Genomic DNA, 26,885 nt, shown 5'->3' on the forward strand with positions numbered 1-26,885 from the left:
CGCTTCCATAAAGTTAGAGGAATATGTGATTAGAAAAGAACAGTCTAAATCGACACAGCAGTGGCTGAGATGTCCTGACTTTTAGTCTCACGCCTAGTTCCAAGTTCCAAGTTCCAAAGACGCAGGATCTTTCAATTTCCATAACATAACTATTCAATAGCATCTTTCATTAGCCTCCTAAATGCCCTTTTTTTTTTTTCAAACTCCACACCTCCAGGTAGTAATGCAACCTTTTTGTATAATATTTTCAGTTTCAAGCCCAAGCTTGAGATTCCCTCCAAAGCTAGAGGATAGGATGCTATCGACGGCTCAGCTCTACTTCTCATGATGAGTAAACTTAACTTCATGTTTAAAATTGGTGGAGTGCCCCTTTAACTACAAGGGCAGCCAATGTCCCTAATCAAACAAATGCCATTTGAGAGAAAGTATAACCCACATGTTGGTTGGGACTGTGTAATTCTCAGTGCCGAGAACTGATTTACTGTATATTCCATACTTTACTGTAACTACACACTACAGGAGTGGCTACAGTCAGCCATCAACACTGCCTGTACCTGCAATCAGCAATCAGTTATTTCTTTTCCAAGGCTCCAAGTCTTCGTTTTTACTGCTAGAAGAAGAAGGATGATTGAGCCATCAATCCTGTGCTCTGGGGTCATTTTCAACACACACTCGCTTAACAGCAATTTATAGAGTCAGGAATGAAGAGAATCATCGATGGCAAATGCTGGCAAATACAAACTCCAGGGAACACATAATGTGGGCACCAGAGGACTAACAAAGAGGTAAGTGTAATAACAAATGAAAACACACCAAAGAGAAATATTACTTTAAGTGCTACAGTTGAATTTGCATAAAACTTGCAGCATGTAATAATGATAATACAAAAGCAGACATAAAGTCTGTTCACTTTTTTGAAATATAATACTAGTTATCAGGAGATAAGAATTTCTCTTAGTGAGTGAATCATGGCACCATTCTTGTGATAGAGAGACTAGATGGCTCTGCATTACATCTGTGCTATTTCTTTCTGCCTCTCTGCAAGATGGCTCTACAATTCAGGACTGAGATGTACAAAAAGTGCCACAATTGTCTGAAAGCATTGCCCATTTAGTTCTGCTCAGGGTGGACACAAAAGGTTGAGCCAGCGGTGAATATTGGAAAAGCTAACGTTAGGGCTTGTATAATCACTGGGAATGGATGGGGGGGGGCGGACCGAAGCATCTTGCTCCTGTAACGCACTCCAGACAGACACACATCACAGCAGGCCTTCAGAGATGGGAGCACTGGGTAGGGCCTATTGTTGGATACCACAGGGGAAATAAACTGCCTAAAATAGGCATGAGGGCAGGAAATGGATTTTATTGGAGAACTAATCAAGGGGGCCGTTTTAGTGGGGCACAATTTAGATTTTGATTGGATTCCTACTGACTTCAGGGTTATCAATGCGTCTCATACTGGGAGGTGTAATTTGATCTTTGATGTCCACACGGTGGTCTTGATGTATGTCCTGCTGCATGGGCAATGACTGCTGTGCATGTGTTTGTTATAGCAGCATGAGTTGGTGTGGGTGGATGCCAGTATGTATGGAGTTTGTCTAGGGGTAGATATCAGGCAGTGAAGGGCAGATTACATTGGCTATTGTAACTCAAACCACTGCCCTTTTTGAAAGAAGTGCGCTTCAAAACCAGAATGAGTAAATCGTAATAATAGCAAATAATAATTAGTAATTATTTTTAAAAGTATTGAAAGAGAACCCATCAAGCATCAGGCTCCAGAAAAAAGAGGCGAATGTCTATCAGGAAGCCATTTATACATATATATAGACATATACACATACACACACATACATACATACACACATACATACATACACACACATATACATACATTTACATATACACACATATACATATATATACATACATGCATGCATGCAGGTATATGTATATATAATTATATATCACTGAATAAGGAAGAACTCTACACTTTATAACTTTAAAATTCATGCCAAGTAGAGAGTTAAGCATATTCTAACTCATGTTGTAAAGTTATCTGGAGTCAGTATGATGAGTTAAGATTACTGGTTAGCCAGCTAATTTGGTTTAACAGAGGCTTTCACCAGGCCAGCAAACTTTTACACTGTTCAATCACCACAATAACCTGTTTTGGACAATAACACCTCCAAATTAAAAGACAAAAAATACAGGTTGTCCATTCCGCCTAGAGTGACTTGTAAAGTGATTTTCCATCCATCTGTTTTTATGCATATTTACAATTAAGCAAAAAAAAAAAAAAATGACAACAAAGAAGAAAAAAACATTTATCCACTCTGACTTTAACACAGAACAAAAACAGCAGGAAGCTACTTGATCTTCATTATCAATAACGAATCGCATTAAATGTTGCATAAATATTCAACTATGGGTTGCATAGTAATTAGGATGAAATCATTTCAGTCTTGACTGATTCAGTTTCCATCACTGCAGCTCAGGCAAAGAAAATCTTTTTACAGACTCAATCATGATTGTAAATAAAAAGCATGAGCATTTTGGATTTTTATATCAAATAAAACAAAAAAAACCAAACACACTGAAAATGTTTTCCCAATAAATCATACAAGAGACATTTGACTCAAGGAGTCTTTGTTGGAGGCTTTTTATTTATGTGGTTACAGTATCTGTCATTTTCTCTCTAGCTGCTGTTCTTTATTTCTTTTATTTATTCATTATAACGGTTTGTTCAAGACACATAGTGTATGTCAAGCATAACAACAAAACAGAAACAATAAAGTAACAACACAATTACTGATAATGGTATTATCATCTAGCATATGGCAGCTATGGATGCAGATTTCTTACTCAGGAGTTGGTGTACCCTTTCAGAACTACACAGAAAGTGAATATTGGACTTATATTTGTTGCTACTTGATTGAGATGCTCATGTTACTCTGTTTCTCCTGGATGTGCAACCAGGCAGTTGCTGTTTGCTCACACGTTAACCCTCTTTCTGCCCTCTAGTAGTCATAAATTACCAAATGCAGCTTTAAAAGTTATTTTTTCATCATTAAGATAGGTTGAGTAGTTCATGCTGATTCACTGATGCTGTTCCAGCCTCATAATGGATCAATATTTAGCCATAACAACTTGATGAGCCAATGCTACATCAAACTGTGACCCTAAAAGTTGCTTTGGAGTCTCTCTGCCCTCTAGTGCTACATCAGTGGTGCTTCCAGCCTTATCATGGATCAATATTGCAGCCAAAAACTAGCCCAGCTTGGCAGTTACAGACAATAATTAAGAACAGAATAAGCAATGAACTGGCAGTTAGCAAACAATGTCAATGCACATCTGTGAACAGTGTGCGCTGAATTTGCTTTCATTTCAGTACTGGCTTCTACCCTGCACTTGTCTGTTCTGCCCATGCCATCAGGTGTCATGAAAAGAGTTTTTACTGAATTCGACATCTGCTGTTCCTACTGGCAATATCTGAACCCACTTCAGCTTGTAATAATGTTGGCAAGCAAACAGCATTCAGATAAGGTTCTGACCAGAGCAGCACTTGACTGGACTGTTACTGGACTGGTCTGTTAAACGGGGTGTGCTAAGTCTAGTCTGCTGCATATGTCTATAATAACAATAGAGTGCACTGCCTGAGGATGAAGGAATTGCGGAAATACTTCTAAACGATAATACACTGCATATTTACAGGCCTTGCCTGTTTTCCAATTTCCTTTACTGTGTTACCATTTTTCCTATATGTCTTGACATTGAAAAATACTTATAATATCCTGTTATGCTGAGATGAAGAGCAGAGGCTTTTTTTTTTTTTTTTTTTTTAAAACATGCAACACTCTAATCCCATTTAAGTTGCAGCCAACACAGACCAGTGCCAAAATATCATCAAAACCAGACTGCTTTGATGCCCTGGCCAAGACTTTAAAGACAGAGGAATGTGGTACGGGGGCTAGTGCCAGGTGTATACCACAGTGTAATTAGGCCTGAATCAAACTATAAAGCAGCATATAAAGCATAATGTGACTTATTAGCAACATAATTTAAGTGTGTTACTTTTACTAACATTGCAGGCACTCAAGGAACGATACAGATAAACCACATCAACTAACAATAAAGTACAAAGGGTCAAACAGCTCGTCTCCACATAAAAGGCATGGCACTTGAGCAATCTGTATGAGCAAGAGACACGTGTTCCAAGAAAGGTGTCAACAATTCAGACCAAGCTCTACTGGATAATGACTAGGAGATGTTAGGAGGAGGAGACTGGCGAAGCAGGCGTCAAGTCTTCAAAAGCCCAGACTGACCCAAACTGCTTTTCATGGCTTGACAGCTCATTCAGTGTCCACACATTTCCATGCAACTATTTTCATGTGTGGTGTATGTGTGAGATTAAAAGCACTTCAACGCAACATGCCATGTTTGCATGTGAATGGAAGCCATACAGGGAATGTCACATCACTTATCTTTTGTATAAAACTGTGGTGTTCCTCTTGTCAGCCACAAATAAGCCCATTGTATCCTGCTGATAAAAGGCAATCAAACAAGGTATATAATTGTGAAGTCAAGCATTAATTGCCTGTATAACTACCGCCTAATTCTGAAATAATTAAGAATGTCTCTTACCGGGGACTGGCAATGCAATTATCACCTTGATGACTGTGCTATACAAAGACATTCAGAGGAGGGAGACAGAAAAAGAGAGAGAAGCAAATAACTAAAATGATGGGGATAATACAATTAGAACATGGCTGAGAGGGGAAGGAAACAAAGGGGAGACAGCCTCAAGGTTTTTTCCAATAGGGTTTCCATCTCTACACACTTCATTTGCATACTTATAATGTCACACAATTATACTAGATAAGCTAAGCTCTGCAGAGAGTTTGCACAGCCCTTACATAACTTTTTTTAGTATTTTTATTTCTTACAGTACCTTTAATATCTGCAAAGAAATCTGCCGCTTGACTTGCTGTTCCACTTCCTCACTCTAGCCACCTAACTAATTCAAAGTTGCTTCACTTAAGTTCATTTACTTAAACCTTCATCATTCTGATTCACTACATATCAACGACAGCCAATGTGCCCTAAGCTGTGACGTAATACCCATTGCAGCAGGTGCCATTTTTAACTACACATACAGCATATTACCGGTTGTAATGCGATATGTGATATTTAAAATAGTGGACAAAGTCATCATCTGTAGGAAAAGGGGCGAATGTTCAGTTCCTCATTTTGCATTATTATAGGTGCAGATCAAATGAAATATTCAACAGATGATATGCTGCTTTAATATTCATAGCAATGAACTTTATATTAGAGAACACATTTTAATGGGAAGTAGACTGGAGGCCACTGATTAAATTTCATTGTTTGATCACTATGCAGGGACATTATGGGGTATTCCAAGGGCCTGCCACTGCCCCTTTAGCAAACATTTAGGGGCAGTCTCCAAGGCCATGCCACTTCCGCAGGACACATCACAAGTTTACGATACTTAGATGTGTTTCAAAAAAGGAAAACGCTGGCTTTTTAACGCAGCGCCTGAAACGTTTTTTGTATGAATAAAAATCTGAGGTGTGTGGGAAATATGTAAGTCATAGCATGTCTCAAAAGCAGCAATACATATTCATGTATTTACTGGCACGGATACCACCTTAGGCAATCATGATTCTGTAAATATGAATAAATCAGATAGGTCCCTGTAGTGCAGTTTATGTACTTTTATATGCTACAGTGGCTCTTCTGTTGTTTTGTTTTATTTTGTTTTGTAGTGTTTACATAGGAGTATTAAAGAGTTAATTAAGTTTAAACTGAAAACAAACACTAGTTACATTACACAACTATCAGGAGAGACCCTTCAGATACTGATCTGTTTTAGACTTGGATGAGATATAGACTAGCTGCTATATGAGTTGGGATCATCTATCCCTCTCTCTGAGACGGGGCTAAGGGTCCCCGCTGCGAATCTTAACAAGACGGCATTCTCTGAGGTCACAGAGGTTGCCAGAGTTCATGTCTACTTTTAAGGGGCATGAAACTCTACTCACGGCTTTCTAACAGTTATCTAATTGGATTAGGCCTCAAAGAGAGGCCCCCTTTTTCATCCCTAGCTTTTGTCCATTCGCCACAGCACCGAATGGAGCTTAGAAGGCTCCAGACAGTGAGGACAGGGGATGGATTAGGTGAGGTATCCTGACCAATTAAGACAAGGCCAGGTGTCGTGCTGATAGCGGGAAAATTGAGACCTCGGCCGACATGTGTCTAATTCCCCACTCACTGCCCCGCAACCCCTCATTTGCCTGTCCGCCACAGACTGCTTTTCCCTTTCCCCTCCCCTTTTTCTCTTCCTTTCCTCCGGTGCGGAGGTAACCCGAGCTGGCTTCCCTTGACCCTTCTCTTCCGTGGAGAGCTAATCAGACCCACCTGGAGCTCCCCAGTGCTCTGTTAGCTGCTGGCTCAGCTAGCAACAGCTGATCCAATAGGGAATCCCTGGGGCAAGCGCTGCAGGGCTGGCACCCAATACACACTGACACAGGATCAGCCAGGGAGATTTTCCAACCAATGGTTCATTAAACCTCAAGCAGAATCACCACATAGTCATGATAAGGAAGGAGTAAGAGTGTGTATGTGTGTACATATGCACTTGGAAAATTGTCTCTATTTAAGTTAGTTAGTTTGGTCTATTCCCATGGGATTTTAAGACACCGCACTGTATGTTAAAAAGCAAAAATATAGCATCCTTTTCCAGATCTATTTTGATAACATCAGTTATTGCAGTTTTAAATCTTTCAAGCTGCATGTATGCAAATGTTTAATATAGAATAACATTTGGTGAAGCACGTGCCAGAATTCCCTGAATATGACATTGTCAAAAAACACAACCCTAGATACGGTCTCCATAGGACAAACAGTAAAATCCACTAAAACCTTATTTTTTCATCATAAACACGCTGCACTATATGCAGGCGTAAATAAATCAAAGAGAGCGATCCATGTATAGTTTATATGTGTGCTCTTGGTTTACAGAGGTTTTGTTACTCTACTGTTACTACAAAGGCAACAGCACAGGCTCACTGACATCATCGTCAAACGACTGAACACATGCAAACAACCTAATATTCCATAATGCATGTAATACTGATTCCCTTAACTATTTATCAAAAAAAGCAATAATAACAACAGCTTTTTTTTCATATTATTTGGAGCATTAAATTATTCTAATATAGCCGAAGGCCAACTGAAATGGAAACAGGAACATGCAGATCCAGTCCATTATGCATTGTTAAACGTTGATCTATGGTTTAATATTTGCTTCCCAACAGCAATGACAATGTGTTATTACCTTGACAGAGGGCCATAATGTGCACTGACATGCCAGTGATTATTTAAATAAGCTGCGACAATAAATACAGCTCCACATGATCTGGAATATGAGAAAATGTGCAGAGAGTGGAGTAAAATCTAAGTTTGGATCCGGGGTTATCAGAGGTGGAGAGTGACAAATATCACTGCGGCATATCAGAAAGCCAGCTTACTGTTATACTGAGATTGGGCTCCAGAACAAGGCTCAAGTATAATCTGACAGGAAATGACTGAAATGAATGATTTAAGATCTTAACATGTTACAGCAAGCAAAAATTTGATTATCTCTGTTGTCAACATGGAAATAACTAGCCTTATATGCCTAAGGCCTAAGGAGTTGTTGAAACCAGTAAGGCTGCTTATACATTGTTTAATCCCCACAGCTGTCCTGCAGTGCCTCTGTCTCTTTCTCTAGGTGCAGAAGTTTCTTGTAAATAGTTACAGAAACATACTAAAACAACATCAGATTGTTGCTGGAAGTTTCAAAAGTGGTTGCTTCACTGTAATGTGTCTTGGAGCAGTTGGCATCCACATCCACAAGGGATGCGCACATTTCAGTTAAACTAAGAATGCAAAAGTATTCCTTTGACAGAGACACAATAAGTAGCAAAGCATCAGCTAAAATCAACATAAAAGCCTCTTGCCAAACACCAACTGTTATGAAAGGCAGCGGATAGCGAGCATACTGGCATCCACAGCAATTAGAGCAGAAGGGTTAGCAAGCACTCTGCCTGTCCCAGACTTGCACGCCCGCTCCCACACCTGTTTCTGCTCCTAGTCCAAACCAAAGACAGAGAGAGAGAGGGAGAGAGGGAGAGAGAGAGAGAGAGAGAGAGGCTGGTTACTTTGTCGCGGTGCCATCTTAGCCGAGCATCATCTAATGAGATTAGATGGTTTACTAATGAGCTCTACAGTGAGGAGAGTCAACTGTGAAGTGAAGGTCAGAAATTTCATCGCTCAAATGTGCTGTTGGACTTCAGAAGTCATTAACTAATAACAAACAAATGATTCAAAGGAACCAGCCATGGTATTTTTGTTAGTCCCTTGAGACTCTCTCTCTCCTCTCACTGTTTTAATGAGTAACTAAAGTATGAAAGTAAAAGAAAAACACAGAGAAGTTCCACTTCATGAATGGAATCGATTTGTGAAGACCAGTCCAGTCTAATTTCACGTTTAATACTTTTCCATAACGACAAATTTACAAAACAATTAAGTTGAAGTTGAATGGTTTTTCTAAATTTAAAATGCTCAAGCAATTTATAAATGTTCTGCAGATTCACAACAAATCACAAATGTAAGCACACTGTATCCATTATTTGAGAAGGCACTCAATCCGCTGCGACTGCAAGCTTTTCCGATAACTTTTTTTTCCATGTGCATCTTTACCGAATGCCCTAGTGGTGAGCTAAGCACCAGGGCAACAAAGGAGCATTTTCGCTGGCACCTTAAATAATGTGCTGACATAAAGTCATACATGTTTAACCAGGTAATAGAAGACTGTAAAATAATGATCCATATTGGCTTTTAAGGCAAGGTATTAATCTCCAGCATCCTTTTGCCCCTTTTCTCTGGCACTTCATTCAGTGAAGGTTAAAACAGATTGACCTCCTTTCAAATAAAATTAATTGTTTTGGTATTATTTGCCACAGAAAAAAGCCGCAATTCTGGTGAAGTGTTTACCCCTATGTCAGCATTTCCTTTTATTGGGACACAACTAAATGTTTGCATTTTTTTTTTATTCTGGAAAGATTTCTCATTACAAGTAATACCGTTAAACCAGCGATAAAATTAATGTAATTTTAGTATTATCAGGCAGATTTAAATCAACGTGCAATTTGCTTAAGTGCACAAAACTATCATTTTTGTTAGCACTGCATATTTGCTGAGGAAATATTACATGCCAGTGTGTATTAACACAAGGAGGGTGCCCTGCATCTTTGCATCAGACCTGAGAGATCCTTGTCACCACTATCTCCCGTAATCTGTTTAATACTGTTTATGTCTGTCCAAATTGAACATGTGGCATGGAATGACTAATGTCAGTCTCATAATTTAGTCATAACACTCTGTACCCTATATGGGCCATCTATGGATGTTCAGTCCATGAGTGCACAGCATGAATAGTGATCCATTCACCCTTCACCTTTAAAAGCCCTGATGGCAAGCCCCATCCAAATGCAACTGCTCTGTCAAGCCCAAACTATCCTTCAGATAAAACAATAAAGATCCAATGTGAACACCTACATGTGTGTGCTTAAACGTGTGTGTATGTTCAGAGCCAGTTCCTGTGTGAAGATGATCTCACTGACCCACGTGCTGGAGGAGAAAGAAAAAGAGAGCACTCGAGGTGATGACTTCTCCACTCACTTAGGGAACTTTGACTTATGAGGTGCACTGCATTTAGCCAAGCTAATGCAAGTGACGGCTGTGCCATTAACCTCGGGAAGAGAGGCAGGCCTAGGCAGTATGATGCATTCAGATTGGCAGAGGACAATATTTCACCATGACAGGCATTACCAATGAATAATTAAGTGTTTAATATAATGATCTTGAGAGAGAAAGAGAGAGAGAGAGAGAAAGAAAGACAGAGAGAGAGAGAGACAAAGAGAGGAGAAAATGGTAATTCCACAATTCATTGCCCTTAAAACCTATCTGGCATTATTACCCAGCAGCATTGCATGGGGAGAGGGCTTTTGTTGAAACAAATAGGTTTTTGATGGCTCCGCCAGAGTAGTAACGGTTATTAGGTTTGAGAACTCTTTCATGATGGAAGTGGTATCCTGCCGAGCGGAGATCATGAAATTTTAAGTGGGGAATTTACAGCAGAAAGACTGCGGGACAGTGAGGCCGTCTGGGCCATGCCTCAGGACACACGTGTTTTGGTGAAGCATAGTGCTGGTCTAATGTCACTGCAAATAAATAGTTAACAAGATGGGGATAGTTGTCCTTGTTGGAACTGGGGCCTAGCTCACAAAAATATCTTCTTTATAGTCTCCTAGAAGAATTTGGGTGTCGAAATGAAGTGACGAGTCAGTTGGGAGGGATGAAACCTATCTATAATAAGGCCAAATCTTACTCTAACAAAACAGTGTCAAGTAGCAGAGCCTACCAGAGCAGTTGTGCAATCAAATGCCAACAATAAAAAGCCAGAAAAGATGCCGATATAAAGCAAAACCAGCCAGGCTCCTGCAGTATGACTGGCAACATGTCAATACAGTGCATATTGTACTAATTTGTTTAAAAAGAAAGCAGCTTTGCTGCATTAAGAAAACTGAATACCATGTTCTAGGATGCTGCTCATTGATGCATTGGCTTAAGAAGTTTTTCAGGCATCTGCGTTTTTGGGCCTCCAACATCAATGGCATGATATAATTAACTGCTAGATTTTAATATTTTTCAGTTTTTATTGAACCTAATGGCTCAAAATGGGATCATACACATTCATTGTTTCACATAGGTTGAACTGCATATTCCAACTGTAACCACTTTATCAAAATCAGTTCACATGGCAGTGTTGCTTATGGTGGCTTGTTTTATAGTTGAAAAATAGACCTGTCTGTACACTCCAAGAGACGGATAACGTTATAGTGACACTGTTGCTAAATTACCTAAACATATTGACATTTGTAGACTGCAATTTCTTGTGACTTATTGGTCACCATATACGCTAATATTAATATAACAGTGCCAAGCTAAAATTAGCCTATAATACCTATATTTTATTTCATTATCACATGAGCAACTGTTGGATAGTCTTTACTTTACTTTACTTCCAATTGTAGCTGAGACACAAAAATATACACATGCATATTAATGGACCTTTGCATTTCTAGTGCGGTCTTGTGTATCTGCAATATGCACCCATTGACTTAACCATTTTTCCTCTAGCTCTAATGAAAACAGATAATACTAAGTGGCCAAACTTCTCAATCAATGTTGTCCTCTAAAAGTGAGCCAAGGACTACATTCACACATTAGCATGATTCACAGTCCGCCCACGCCTTCCAAACAAAGTCTTACATGTCTCCAAATGCCTAACAGAGAGCTAATTTCACTCCTCACACTGGTGACCTTTGGCATCATATATATGTAGTGCTTGTTTCCTGTATGACAGATTCCCATGCATATTCATACCTACATATGGCCCATCAGAATGAAGCCTGTCTACTTGCTGCAGACTCTGTAGAGCGCATGAGGCAGTTCATTACTAGGTGTTCTCAATTGGGTCCTGTCGAACCCTGAGGATTTGCCAGTGTGTGTGTGTGTGTGTGTGTGAGGGGCTAATGGTGGTAGGATTTTGGTTGTATTGCCTGTGTGTGGGAGGGGGATGTATCCATGTGTGTTTTGTTTTGCATTTAACTGGATTGTGTTGAAAAAGGGGGGATAACAGTGTGCGTCTGTGGTGGAAGTGATGGCAGCGGTGGGAAGTATGCATGTAAATGGTGGGGGTTTGCGTTTGTGCGTGTGCTCCTGTCTTTGAGCGGTGTGTGGGAGTGTGTTTGTGTGTGTTGTGGCACACCCTCACAGGCTTCTCTTGTTTGTGAGGTGAGAAGAGAGAAAAGTGGAGTCCCTCAGCATGCCTCCACCTCCTCTTGCTCCATCTGCCCATTTCGCTCAGTTCTCCATAAATTAAAAACGCTCTACATCTGCTTTGGGGTACATTGTTAGTTGTGTGCATTCGGTGGTTCCTCTGTTTATGAAAAATTAAACACTTTTCTGCATTCAATTATTCCCCCACTCCCGAAAGCCCCTCTGCAGCAAACAAAACAGAGGCCCATGCTTCACCCCAACATACTGAGAAGACCAGGGCCTCCACCTATGGGAGTAAGAAACATCTCAAGTAAAATGAAAAAAAGAAGAAGTAATTAACATCTGTTCATGGTAATAGTAAGCACATGTGTTAAGCCTGGAAATGCCATTCAGCGGTGGCATGATGATCTGTTTTCATAGCAGTAATCTACCACAGCAAATAACAGTTTGATAAACAGTGACAACAATATCAAGTGCGATCCATGTATTGGTATATTTTCCTGAGCTGTAAGCAAAAGAATGTTCATAATAACTCAATATAGAAAGAACAGAGGGCTCTGCAAAACAGGAACCACTGTTAAAATGAGAGAACTTCCACCACTATTTCACTTGAATTGTCAATTATACAGTCCCCATGGGCTGCAAAATTCCCAAATGTGCACCTGTTTCCTTCCCTAAATGGATTCACTGACGAAAGGACTGATAAAATATGCTTAGCAGTAAGTCAGAGCATCTGTATGGAAGAAAATATGTAGCAGCAGGTGAATAGACATTTAAAGGTACAGTGCCGCTAATTGGGACAAAGGGGACCGCAGGATGCCCCCTTAGAGCAGCCAGCCTTGAGAGGAATAATGAGTGTAATCAGAGGTTGTGGTCACAGTGTTGCCCTATACAGAACACCCAGGCCACTGGGGAGGACCAGTGTTTGTCTTTGACATTAACATGCAGGGCTCCAGGGCAGTCATATTTGGCCATGGTTTGGTAACTGTGAGCCTTGTAGCAGAACAGGTGTTGCAGGCCGACAAGGCCATCAATCTCTCACTGGCCTGTCTCTGTAGGATTCAGGGTTAATTATCGTCAAATAAGCCATTAAGGAGAAGGATGGAAGCACAGAGGATGAGGGGGCGCTAACCTTGGCAAGAGAGGGACAGCTAGGTGGCTGAGTTAGGTTAAGTTGCCGTTGATTGTGTTGCTAAGGTACTGACTCAAGCTTGGATGTGTTTGCTTAAAAATATAATTTCTGGAAGGACTACCTTTGTGACAGTGCCAAAAGGGTGTTTGTAGTGGTTGTCCCGGCTGATATGTGAGGCTGGCTCTGTAACAATTAAAAGTGAAACCACCTGAGTTGCCACCAGTTATTCATAAATGTTTGTGTGCGTAGTCTTTCTTAAGTTTTTCGCAACTACTGGGTAGTTTCAAACTAGTTACTATATTTACTAAATTGGGTTGCACCATTAAAACTTAAGAAATTTCTTAGCTAGTAATCATAAATGTCAAATTAAAAGCAATCAGCTACATAAACAGGAAGTCAATGTAGCATCACAAGCTGTAGCATAGCTTCCAAAAATGAGTTTTAGGAGACCAAACAATATATCAAACTTTCAATCCTTTGTTAACATAGGCATGACTTTTAATAATGAACACATAGAGATCTACATGTTACAGAGAGTGTTCATGACATTTAGAATTTATTTCAGAATTTATTTATTTAATTTAGAACGAGGTTCAGTGATAACGCTAAACGAACAGTGCTTAATGCTAGTCATTTAGGTGTCATTAGCATATTTTGTACTCTGAGGCATTTAAAACATTACCAGTTTATAACGTTGTTACACAGTATGAGATGTCAACCATATTCCAATTACATTTTACATTAATATTAGCTAGCTAACTTTTTTTGTCAGTTACTTCAGTTAGCTACAAAACTATTACACATGGCAGCTACTGGGTGTAATTATTAAATAACTAATATCTATGTAAGAACTAGTTAGTGTGGTGCATCTGGTTTTTAAATAATGATGTGTAAATCTGCACTTAATAAACACTTAAATTATAACTAAGTTTGAACTTATAAAGAGATGGTGCAACCGGCTACTGGCAGCCTGCAGTACAGATGCTTTTTTTCTCCAAGTCTATAATGATAAACTGCAAAATAATTTGACTCTATGTTCAGGGTATCAAGAGGGAACACATGCTCAGGTAAAAAGTAATGACTGGAAGCATCAAAGGTGAGAGTCTATGTTAGAATTATATAGATTCATACCTATGTAAAACACCCTCATAAAGCGCACCATTTTATTGCATTGCACCTTTAGTCTTAACAGTATCCATCTCATTGTGGATTACTTCATAATGCATAAATGGAAAATGCCATTAGGGTTTCTTTTCCTGCTCTTAACATATTAATTGGCATTGCAGCGAATGTCGGATCATACAGTAAATTGTATCCGGTGAAGTCAGTGACACCTGACCTATTGAAAATTTTACAGTCTGCTTATACCTTCATTTATCTACTCAATGTTCCCATGAATTTTTAAGGCTGACAATTAAACCTCAGCTGACCTGCAAGATGGAGCCGGACCAGCACTGTCAAAGTGAAGCAGCAGAAATGCGCCTACGCAATCGCACTCATCGAAAACCTGAAAATGCAAATTCCCCATGCTCCCATGTCAAACTTGTACACAAATTGCAAACAGGCATACAAGCCCTGTCACAATGTCACATGGTCACAGTGACATGGCCCATGTATGACAGGCACATCACATACCTGTCATATTTATGGGGACATCCACAGACGTAGTTTGTGTTTTGTGTATGTAAATGTTCGGGTAGGGTCAAAGTTAATGCATGTCAGTATCCTTCTTCACCTTGGTTTGCTGATGCAAAGCAGAATGTGTATGGGGGTAGCAACACTAAAACAGAATACTGAACACTGTAATAGTGTGTTGCATAAAAACAGCACCATACTGTGTGTTACAGCTGAATTGGTTTGCAGAAATAAGTGACATTTGCACATTTGTATGCTATAGTATGAAAAATAGGTGGGCAAGTATGAATGCCTGAAAGCTGCTGTAATTAACATTTTCGTGTTAATTCACATGATTGAAGAAGTCACTCATTGTTACAAATCCAGAGTCTGCAGGGCCCCTCTGCTCTACAGAACAAAGGAGCATCTTTTGGCTAATTATTTTGGTTTTGTAACCCACAGCTTTATTGTTTTGGTTCATTGACAAAGAAGAGTTGAATTGAGGGCAACTGGACCTGGTTGTAAATACTTGAAGACGTTTCCCCTCTGATCCAGGAGGCTTCTTCAGTTCTGACTGACTGGTGGGGAGACCCAAGTATTTAACCTCTGTGGGGTCATTATTAAGGCCATTGATGTGGCTTGGTTCGTAAGTGCGCGTGGCTGTTGTGACGGCAGTCTTTAAGTCGTTGGAGTCACATGAGGCCATGTGTGAATGGCTGTTATATGTCCCTGGTTTGGTTCATTGTAACTGAACTCCTCAGCATTATTTTTTGGTTTTTAGTGGAAAAAAAAAAAAAAAAAAAATCTAAAAACTCATCGTACGCTACCTGCCAAGCACTTTATAGCAGACAAAGTTAGACTCTAGCTGGTGAACATAGTGGAGCATTCAGCAGCTAAAGAGCCTGATATTTCCCTCAGGAGTTGGTAGAGACCAAAAGCAGAGCTAAAAAGAGAGTGAATATTGTACTTACATTCACCAGATGGCCAGAAACATGACTCCATATCAATGCTAATGCTACGAATCTGTTGGGTTTGCACATAGTCAACTGTTGGATAACATGTTCGCCATATCAACTTAAACAGTGAAAATCTGTCAGTGCTGTGTTTCTGCTGCTCCCAAGTTTAAAAAAAAAAAAAGGATTAAAAATTAAATATCAAATTGTGAAATTTTTGATGACATGATAACTGTTAAGTGTAGATATTAACTCTCATAATTGACTGTGTTTCCAAAACATCTATCAATCCCAAGGGCAATGTAGTGAAAATTGAAACTGACACATCCCAACACTAATAATGTATGGAGTTGAACCAATGTCTTTTTGATGTCAAACTCTCAGGCTATATTTAATGTGATCCCACACTAACTGCATGCCATATTCCCTGACAGATATCCATATATATAGCCTAAATGTAATAACCATCATATTATGCTAGACTGATCAGACTGATTTAAGAGGTCTCTTTGGGACATACTCATGCTGTCACCGTATTTTTATCTGCAATCTTGTGTTAGTGCATTTTTCCCTTGAATATGGTTATACAGTGGTACTGGTTTTTAACGACGTAAATAATGCAGTAATTCCATTGAAATTTAGCAGTCTTATACATACGCAGGCTTCCTTAATTCCGTATCCAGTATGAGCTACAGTGTCTATAGGTCAGATAATTTTTTTCATATGGTATAAAATATAAATGAACCAAAGCTTTTTCTACTCCCCTAATCACTTTCTTATATTTTTATCACAGCGGCCATAAGGAGGGGGAATGACTTCCCATTCTAATCATATTGTCATACCCTCAGGTTAGACCTCCCTTTTTGCATACCAGTAGAAAACAGTATTGAAAGAGAGTCTTGATATACTGAAAGTGTTAAATATATGCAAAAATAAATCAATTTATTCTTGCTTCAGCAGTGCATTATGTCAAATGTAAACCCATCAATCAAAAAAATCACTTAAGACGGGCTAGATGAAAAACTTCTTCTAATGTGTCAACAAGACTCTTCAAACTCTCATGGATTGACTGATTCTACTACCCAGATGTGAACTCTATTATCTTAAAGTGTCACGAATATCCATGATGCAGCAATTTAGTACAACAACATTTTCTCTAAATTGTCTTACACGTCGCTATACCCATTCTTGATTATTTTCAGGCCTGAATCCAAGTTTCCATTTATAAAAAATGTCTGGTTAGGGATCTATCATTATGGCAATCACTCCCTCACTGTTGTATCATTTCTTCTCAAACAGACATCTCATCTGAAGACCCGCAGACTGTCCCAGGGCCAGTATTTCTAGATACACTATTATTTTGCACAAACGGTGATCTCCACAGGCAATCTGCATCTAGATGTGGCATGTGTTTGCCATGGGAATAGAAATCAGACACCTGTCGGGGCTACAGGAGTTTTTTTTTTCCTTTTCTTTTCTTTTCTACAACAGCTACCAAGCAGCCAGGCATATCAAAGCAGCAGAGAGAAAAAAATCTCCTTGTGGAGTAAGATAAAGTTAGGTTGTAAAATTGGAAAGGTATTATGGTTGTCAGGCATTGGGGACTAATATACCACTCCTCCTTGTTGCCTCTATCATTACTGACATCTGGGACAGTAATCATACCTTAAATGGAATCAACATGATGACAATAGCTTTTTTGATTTATTGTTTTTGCTAAATATTTCTATATTACGCAGTTTGCTATCAGGTACAGAGGATCATATCTTTGGAATAGCGAAAAAGGACTATGCATCTCTCAGTGACAACAAGAGCAGACTTAGGGCCTTTCTGCTGACTGAAGCTTCTCAAATATAAACACATTGTTGTATATTATTTATATTTATCTTTTTATCTATTTTTTGCGCAAATAAAATGAAGTCACTGATTGTGGCAACTGATAGGGTCTGTACATCTATCTATTTCTATCTATTTCTTTCTCTTTATTTTTCTCTTTTTCCACTTTTTAACGCCTATTAAAGGCAGCAATGTGGCAGTGAGGTTTGAGCTACCAGTAGTTTGGATTGGTCTGTTGTCTAAATATGTCGCCAGAGGTGTGTTTCAAATGTGAGATTCCAGATCCTGGGGGAAATAACAGCAGTTGTACATGGCATATTGACAATGTTCTTTCCCGTGGTGTTTTCACTGACAGATTGGGATACGCCGTAAAGCACAAGGAAGGAAGGAAGGATGTCGTAGGGTCACAGAATTAAATCCATGGAAACTGAAAACATGGATCATATGAAGACCATGTGAGGAAAACAGGTTTAATGCTTAAACAGTAGGAATTCTCTGGAAAAGCCTAGTTTAACTTAACCAACTTGAAGAAGTGTAATGTACATTTTTTGTTAATTTAGAACATATTGCTGTATACAGTCTACATGCAAGATGTGATTTATTCCACTGCATTTAAGCTGCCTATATTACATATAAAATAACATTAGTCCTTGTTGAGTTTCTTATGCAAATTCAATCCACGCTCGTCTCCATGACTTCATTAATCTGCAGTTGCATCCATCCTGGCCTACTTCTTGATCAGGCTGTAGCTCAATACTCTTCATTAACTGAGACTTTTTCTAGGGAATATTCAATCTTAACATGAGCCAGGTCAAGCAGGACCACACAGCCAGGGATTATGATTCTAATCATGTAGAGGAGGACAACACACACCCATACTTGTTTAATTGCCTCATATAGCCATGTTGAGCAGGTGCTGATAACATCCCACATGCACTGTTTTTCCTGAGTGCATGGCTCCTTCACCATCGCCTTCCTCATGCCCAAGAGAAGCAAAGAGGGCAAGTAAATGGATAGTCTGCTTGAGATATCCTCTGAGTAATTTGACCCTCTATGTTTGAGGCTTTTTAGGGGCTTCATTTGGAGTGCCCTTACCCCCCTGCCCCCCACCCCAGCCAATCCACACATACACTATTATTTAAAAAACATAATTAATATTCACCAGAAATTACTAAGGAGAGCAGGAGAGAGCATTGCCATATCCAGATGGATGCCCCTTAAATCTGTCTTCAATTAGTCTCCACTAACTTACATCTTTCAGTTGAATTCTGATTAGCTGATCTGGCAATTTACTCAGCCTGGCTGGAGAGCACTTGGTCCCCCCTCCTGAGTGCAACCTAGCTGCTTTTGAGTAATGTGAACCTTTGATCAGTGCTCCCTTATTACCTGTAAAAGCCAGTACCATTAAATTTACATTGCCTCATCCCCTTGTCCACAGTACTATCTCCTTCTTTTTAAATCAAAGATCATAGGCTCATGTAATGAAAAAAAAATCCACTGATCTATAAAAATAAAGCAAATGACAATACCTTTTAGTATATATATCTCACCAGTGTGATTATGAACCTGTGGCCTGTCTTCCGTCTCTGTAGCGAGCTACTTCCCTCTTGTGGACAATCCAGACACCAAGATCCCCGAGACACTTACTGAGGTCAACATGTTCAATTTCCTCCTCTTTGCCTTTTTTAAAGCAAGGACAAGAAGATTAGAAATGTGTATAACACAACAACACTCTACTGACATTCATCTTCAGCACTGGCTCCATGCTCCCCCACCTCTTCTCCCCTGTCTCTGTAGAAAGTGGATCACCAGGGGAGCTAAACCCTGCCCATTAACATATAGAGTCTTTATTTAAATCCCATTCACTTTTCCATCCATTTAGAAGAGTAATGCCAGTAGGTTACAGCGATGGCATTGCGTGAGGCCCTGATTGAGCCTCAATTTGATCATTTTATCTGACTGTGAGGTAAACAGTATCATGATTGATAAGATCTCATTACAATAGGAAAGTGAGAGTTTAATTTCCTGTACATGTTCCATCTTTATTAATGTCAGAGGCAGCAGGTCGTCAATTGCATTACAGGCCTCGGCACTCTGGCTAGCCATTCTGCTTGACACAAATGAGCCCAGCAAGCCATCTGAAAGGGATTACATTTGGCACAATCCCCTGGCCAATTTCAATTCGGTTTTGGCATTAATACTGCATCTCACAGTGTCAAATTCTTTACAACTTCTAGTATAAAACAGACTGCAAAACATTAAAGGTTATGCCATTTAATTAATCTGCATTATTGTTGTTTCAATGAGCCTCTTCCTGATGTCTTGACATGGCTTCCAGAGTGGCAAGAGACCAGCGGTGTAGAAACAGCTGACTTGTTGTCTATCAAGAAGGAAACTACAGAAGGCGGCAGTGACTATCACACCCTGACACTACTCGTCCAGTGAAAGACAGAATGCAGAGAAAAAAAACAAACTTCAATAATAAACCTGTCAACACTCCAATCTGAATACCCAGGAGCCACAACTGTCTCAACTCTCCTCCCCTGGCGATGGTCATCATCACGGACACTCTCCTGAGAGACAGCATCTCATCTATCAGTCAGTCTCACACACATATACCCCTCATCACATCATCTCTATTTGCCCCATTATATCCTTAACGGTCTAAAATAAAGGGTTGAGGGCTGTTGAGGTGTTTGTGTGTATGTGTGTCTCTGCAGAAGTGTGTGCCATCAGTAGCTTCATTACTAGTGCCAGCTATTGCATATGCCTGTCGCTAAGACTCTGAGACAGCCTTATTTGTTTGTTTCCCTGCTGTAATCCTCAGCTAAGGTTTGACGTGAAGAGCAGAGCCTTAGCTGTGTTATCCACAGGCCTCTGGGAGCTGGTACGCCATGGCATGTACGAGGAAAAGAGGGAGAGAGGCACAGGAGATTTACACCCCCTGTACCTGATCATTACCATGCTAAATTTATATTGATTGCTGTAGCTTAAGAGCTAAATGTGAGTTATTCCCCCGACACGGCCCCTGCGTAGGATCGGTGGTGGTGGGCTGCTGGTAATCCAGAGTAACCACAACATGTGCACTGTGTTTGGCCACAGATATGGCAGTACACATTATATAGTGCCAGGGAGCTTTTATGTAAACGTGACAACCCCTTCCAGCAGTGTTTTTTAAAAATGAGTTGCTTGGCTCTTGGATTAAACATTACATCCAACCCTGCATGCAGAGACTTATACGGAGAAGAGGTGGTCCTTGAGGTGTGGACAGTGGCTGGTTAGTTGGTCCTTCAAGATGTTCCCAGCTTTTTCTGCCCTTGCTCTGCTGGATAAAGTTGTGTGTTTGTGGTGTCTCTCCTCCTACAGGCAGCTTTCATCACACGTATGCATATGTGCTTGCCCTTGACATTATCATCAGCAGATTTTATGCTCAGGGCCCAGAGGTAAGGTTGAAATACTGCTGAGGCTTCTGAGAGAGTGGCCTGCTTTAGAGAGAGTGTCCGAGGGCTAAATACGCACCCAGATACGGAAGGCAGAGGAAGAGAAGAAGCTCAGTAACTGAACCTAGCAGAGCACCCCTCAGGGGACAGCAGTAATTAAACAGTGATTAAATTAAGGGGCAATGCGGGCAAAACGCTGGCTGATTGACACTCTGCTGGTTCTCTCTCTCTGTCTCGCTCGCTCTCTCTCTCTGCAGGTTCAGCTCTGTCGTGGAGCATTGCTTTCTATTGACCTCCAATTACTCACCCACTCTGAATTCTTCAAGGTCCAATTTTCGAAAACTATTTTCTTAACTGTGTTAAGAGCGTGGATCACTGCACATTTGTTTCTGAGAAGGCTGAGCTGCCGGACTGGAACACAGAAGTTGAGTAAAGGAAAAAAAGGACTCAAATGCATAGTGTCTTTGTTCTTTACACCATCAATGTTTACTTCAGATAAACTGACAAAGCACAATCACTCTAGCATTGCACTCAGAGTACTGTCTGTCTTTACAACAGATAGACTCACAAAAGTACAATCACAACAAGCTTGCAGTGATTTAGAAACCGTACTCATGCGGAATCCAAAGTCTCCCCTTTTTCGAGCCTGTAGTCGGGCAGCTTTAGAAGTGCCTTATCAAATACTCTCCTGGGTGGGTGGGATACTATAAATTACCTTTGGTGACTCCTTAAACCCAAAGCAAATAGACAGACAGAAGAGCTGAGCAACAGCAATAAAACCAGCTTTAACAAAACAATCTAAAAAACCGAGACACTGAAATTGCCTTCCTCCGAATCCAAAATTCTCCACACGTTCCTGGCTTACCCTGCTTGCCACAATGCCCCCAGGTCCTCAGCCCTTTGTATAGATTTTTATAAACCAGGTCTTGTGCTTATAAAAATATGTACTGAGGGTCCTTGAACAATCTGTTAAGTCTTCTGATGATGAAGAAAGTTCTCTTAGTGCGTAATACAAATTCAAATAGCTGTATGGAGATGGATTACTGGGCTGACAAAGAACGGGGGCCCACTTTAGAGGATGAGTTCAAGATGACAGGTATTGATTAAGTGCTCAATGAGAGCACGCCTATGAAAGGCCAGCCACCACACAGCTCATGAAAGAATCATATAGCTCATACACAAGGCTCTAAGCAAATATAAAGGCGTGGAGTATAGGCGTGAGCATATTCAAACTTGTCATATCCTAGCCCAGATAGTTGACAACCTGCTTGCTTTTCTGTGGTTAAAAGTCATTAAAAATTGTATCAAACTTTTCTTATGTATTTTGAATGATTGTTAGTACCTATACATCTGGTTAACTATTGATGGAAGAAGACATCAACAGTAAGCAGATAAGACTACTTTTGTGGATGTGGTTTTGCCCAGAAAGACAGAAACGATTCCTTATGCCAGAATCCATTATTCTTTGGTTTGAACAGCAGAGTTTGACACCACACATTCCGTTACTCCTGAAACTGGTATTGGAGGGAAAAGAGTAAGGATGTTCTCAAAGATAACATGTGAATTTAATTTCTTGGTGAAACAGCGGAACTGGGAGGCTTAGCCCTCCCAAGCCTAAATTGTGCAGTCGATTCGCAGTTGTCAGAGTTTGAGAAGATGCCATACGAAGACAGCCGCAATCACAAGAACACTGCCAGCCTGACCGACCTCATCATCCTTGACATTTAGCACAGTACTGTTTCTTTCTCTCTGTTCCCTTATTCACAGTAAACAAATGATTTAACCCTGATTTGTATCAGCGTAACCAGAGGACATGCAGTGACATAAAGTGTGGAAAACTTCTGAAAGAGGGTGGAAGAAAGAGACAGAGAAAGGGAAGAGAAAATACATGGAGGGTGGGGGAAAAGCAAGTAAATAGTGAGAAAGGAGTGAAGAGAAAATGAAGAGATCAAGATAGGTGAAAGAAAACAGAGAAATAGAGGGAGAGAGCAGACCAAGACTGCCACCTAACATGGTGTACCTGAGACCAATCTCTAAGGAAAGCTGTCAGGTCTCTGCAGACAGTGTTCTGAGGGAAACGAGGCAATAAATGCGTCTTAAAGCCATCATAAATATGCAGCTTCCTGCCTAACAGTCACTGCTCAGACCTCGATCCGATCTCATTATCGCTCGTCTGTACTGGCAGGTTTGCATGCCAAGTTACAGGCAGGATCACTAAAATAACCCCTGAACGTTAACCTCCGTGGGATATGTGGCTCACTTCTGGGACTAGAGAGCAGACTCATCAAATCAGAGGTTTTTTTCCTTTTTTAAAGAACATACAGTAATCGCTGCTTGAGAGAAAAAAAACATATATACTTGTGAGGTTTGGTTAAACTTCAAATGCACTCAGACAGTAATTGTTCAATGAGGAGTGAGACTTTCTGAGTGGAAACCCAAACATTAAGTATGTATGATTTCTATTTTTTCCATTATGTATGGAACTATGTGGCTTAAAGGTGGAGCATATGAATAATCAAACAATATGGAAACATCTCAAGTTAAACCAAATATGTCAGAAAGGAGGACTTTACAGACCCATCACACAAATGTTTTCAATATACAGTTTGAGATCCATGAATAGCACTGACAAAAGGCACATTTGACTTGATTACCTGTTGACATTTCCCTCCATGAATGAAGGCAGCAGTAGATAAGGCAATCACAGCACTGACATAGTGTACATATATAAATATGCTCATTTATCCTGGTCTCTCGATAAAGACATAAGGGCACATAAACGCTTGAATGGACAACGTCTCTCAGCAGCCAGCAGCTCCCTGCCTGCTTCCCTTGCCCGTCTGTCTGTAGAGGCTGACAGTACAGCAGCGTGCCCTTCATTATCACCGGGTAATGCTCATCACAACAGCCGTGGCTTTTCTCCATAAAAACCCCAAGTCTCACTCACAATGAGAAATAGGGGAGATAAGGTGCAGGAGACCATTTCTCTTGACATTCATGACGGCAAACTCATCAGTCATGCTGTCAAAGGCACTGGTCTTGGCTAGTTTGGGATTTATGAGAAATAATGATGGGTTGAAAATACCTGGTAAAGGCTTTGCTTTTACCTTTGGTTTGGGAGTGTTGTGTATTGAGGCACGCTCTGCATAAAACCCAATTTCTTTTGTCAGTGACCCTTGCACTGATTTCACATCCAATCTCACCATGTGTGGGAGGTTTGGCTGGGCCTGTTTGAGTTGGTGCTGACATTTCTGCCTCACATAATAAAAGCGAATGGCAGAAATAAGTTTATTTAAAAGAGACTACATCACAATGACCATTAAGAATAGATACCACTCCTTTTGATTCAAAGAGTATTATTCAAGTGAGGGTCAAGGCTTCTGTGCTGTTAATCGCACTTTAATTCATCTTAAGAATACTAACTCTGACTAGATAACATTAATATGGACCTGTGCTCTTTCGGACCATACCTGAAAACGGGACAACAACACAACAATGACAGCATGTATCAAACACTCAAACATTATTTCTTCAAACTAGAGACAGGCATGGACAGATGCTCCCAATGCAGTTCTCTTTGTAAACATTCTGGGACGCACTATCATTCATGTAGGGGCGCTTAGTGTGATGTACCACAAGGTCTAAAAAATTAATGTAAATTATTAATTCCAAAGTCATTTGAAAGTGGATTTCAATATTGTTACAAGGGCAACATGGTTGAATCATAAAGCACAACTGTGCAACTATAGATTATAGTTAGTGGGACTTTTAATGGGATCCCTATGGGATCATACTGCGGGGATGTCCTCAAGCATTAAATTATTAGTCAATTTCAGATTATCAAATTTATTAATTACAATTCTTTATATATCTTATGAGTGTGCCAGGAGATAGCCTAACTACCTAAAAGCTGCAAATGAAATGCTCGACATACATTTATATTAAACATATTAATGAAATACTAGATTGGCTTGGTGTGTACCTTGCCTTTTACTTGAAAGTTCATGAACCAAAAAGGTTGCACACCTTTTGAAACTGTTCAAAGTGCAACATTGCTTACAACCGAAGTGTTGAGTTTTGGGCAATTTTGATTCAAGTGTGTGAATGAGACCTCTTGAAGCTCGAGGGTACTTGGATCTGTGAGGAAATTAAGCCATGAGATTGTAGCTGAGGGGATGGTGGATTGACAGTGACATTAGCCCCTCAGCACCTCTGCTGTATCACAGTGTGGCTCTGTAAAAGAGATGGACAGGAATAGCAAATTAAATCATCTTATTAGTAGCAAGGGATGTACAGTCAGGTTGGTTTAAACTGTAGCACTGTACAAGTGCAGGATATCAAGGGTGGTGTTTTTAGTGGAATAAAATGAAGTGGCTTTGAAGTGTTTTGGTTAATGGGCCTACTCAAACTAACTTCATACAGAAGGCACTGTCGTATTTATACCAATTTGAAATGGCTCCTTCACAACGCCTTTTGCCCTATTCTTGAAACAAGTTAAAAGGTCATGCTCCATTTTTTCTGTGCGTTTGGAAAGATTTATCAAATTCATTATATTATAACACGGACAGACGCAAAAGAGTTACTCAGTAACAGTGACAAAACACTCACAGCTCCTGATCTGATAGAACTCTTAGCAGCTGGCTTTTGTTGTGGCTTTGTTGATGGTTTTCTCACTAGCTGTTTTTTCCTTTCCAGATTCAGTGACACCACTCTTTTTGCCACAAAGACTAACCTTAATGTAGACAAAGCCAATTCGGCAAATCTTCGCACAAGCAACATGCATGCATGCATGCACACACTTTTAACAGTAGGAGGTACACAGAGGAAGCAAGCAGTTTTTCAATGCATTTAGATGAGACCTTTAACAAAGGTCCCTAATGCAGATATCAATGAACCAAGGGACTGGGCTATCGGAGCAAAATTGGCTGACGGAGGGATGTCATCCCTGTGCATGAAAAATGATGAATCCCATATGTAAACTTCTCTTCTACCCTTCTGCCCCTCCACTCCTCCTCTACCCCTGCTCATGGACAGATCTACATCCCCCCCCCAATCACCTTCGACGCCATTGGTTATTAAACATGGAAGCACACCTATGACTTTGTTATCAAATAACAAGTGGTTTGGTAAAATTGGCACTTTACTGGTCATTTCATCTGACTGTCATGGAGCCCACAGAGGACCTGTGTGATTTCCTGTGATGACAGGATAGATTAACATCATGGACTTTGTTTTTCATCTTCCTTTCATTTTCCATACTATTCTCTAAGGACATCAACAAAATGAAACCAATATCTATGAACCCACAAATGAACAGCTAGAGCTTTCCAAATATTAGATTTTGTGTGTTGGATTGGACTATCCACTGTGTCTTGCCACTCATTCCATGGCTGGGCTTAATTTGAGATGCAAAGGCAACACCTAAATCCACCTAATTCACTGAAGATGAACAGACTGCTGCAATACAACATGCGCTTGTTGTACCCTGAAATAAAATAGGTTTATATCTCATATATAAAACTTCTCACTTTTTGACAGTATGGAGCTGAGATCTGAATGCAAACATCAATCCAAACAATAACACACAGGCCATGCATAATACAACAATTTACAGTGGTTGCAGAAATCAAACTAAGCGTATAAAGCATGATAAGCAACATAATATGCATACTGAGCATTTCTAAGGAAACAATGATATATTGCTAATCATCCTAGAACAAATTACTGCATTTTTAAAAAGTGGTGTGTTGAGTCAAATGTGTAGAGGTTAATATAGGGAAACAGGCATCTCTGTAGGAAAATGAAAACTTCCCCGTGGAATGTGATGGCCAGCTTAAATGCTGACATCGTGGTTTCAGTGATGGAGTGACTTTGGGAAGGTTTGTGGTCTGCCAGTGTTCAAAGCTTAGCCTTGAGGGTAAGAAGTAAATTTGCTAAGTTAATCATATAATGACGCCATTCAAACATGGGAGAAACCAGGTGAAATGGGAGCTGCCACAGATCC

The 26,885-nt window shown here is 40.1% G+C and overlaps 1 protein-coding gene across 3 annotated transcripts in view; it reads right to left on the minus strand.

Moving 5' to 3' along the window:
- Positions 1–26,885, minus strand: part of LOC120795950 (doublecortin domain-containing protein 2) — a 179,769-nt gene that overhangs the window by 124,966 nt on the left and 27,918 nt on the right. The gene's annotated exons all lie outside the window — the stretch shown is intronic.

Source organism: Xiphias gladius, chromosome 10 (genome assembly GCF_016859285.1).
Source record: "Xiphias gladius isolate SHS-SW01 ecotype Sanya breed wild chromosome 10, ASM1685928v1, whole genome shotgun sequence".
Taxonomy (NCBI): domain Eukaryota; kingdom Metazoa; phylum Chordata; class Actinopteri; order Istiophoriformes; family Xiphiidae; genus Xiphias; species Xiphias gladius.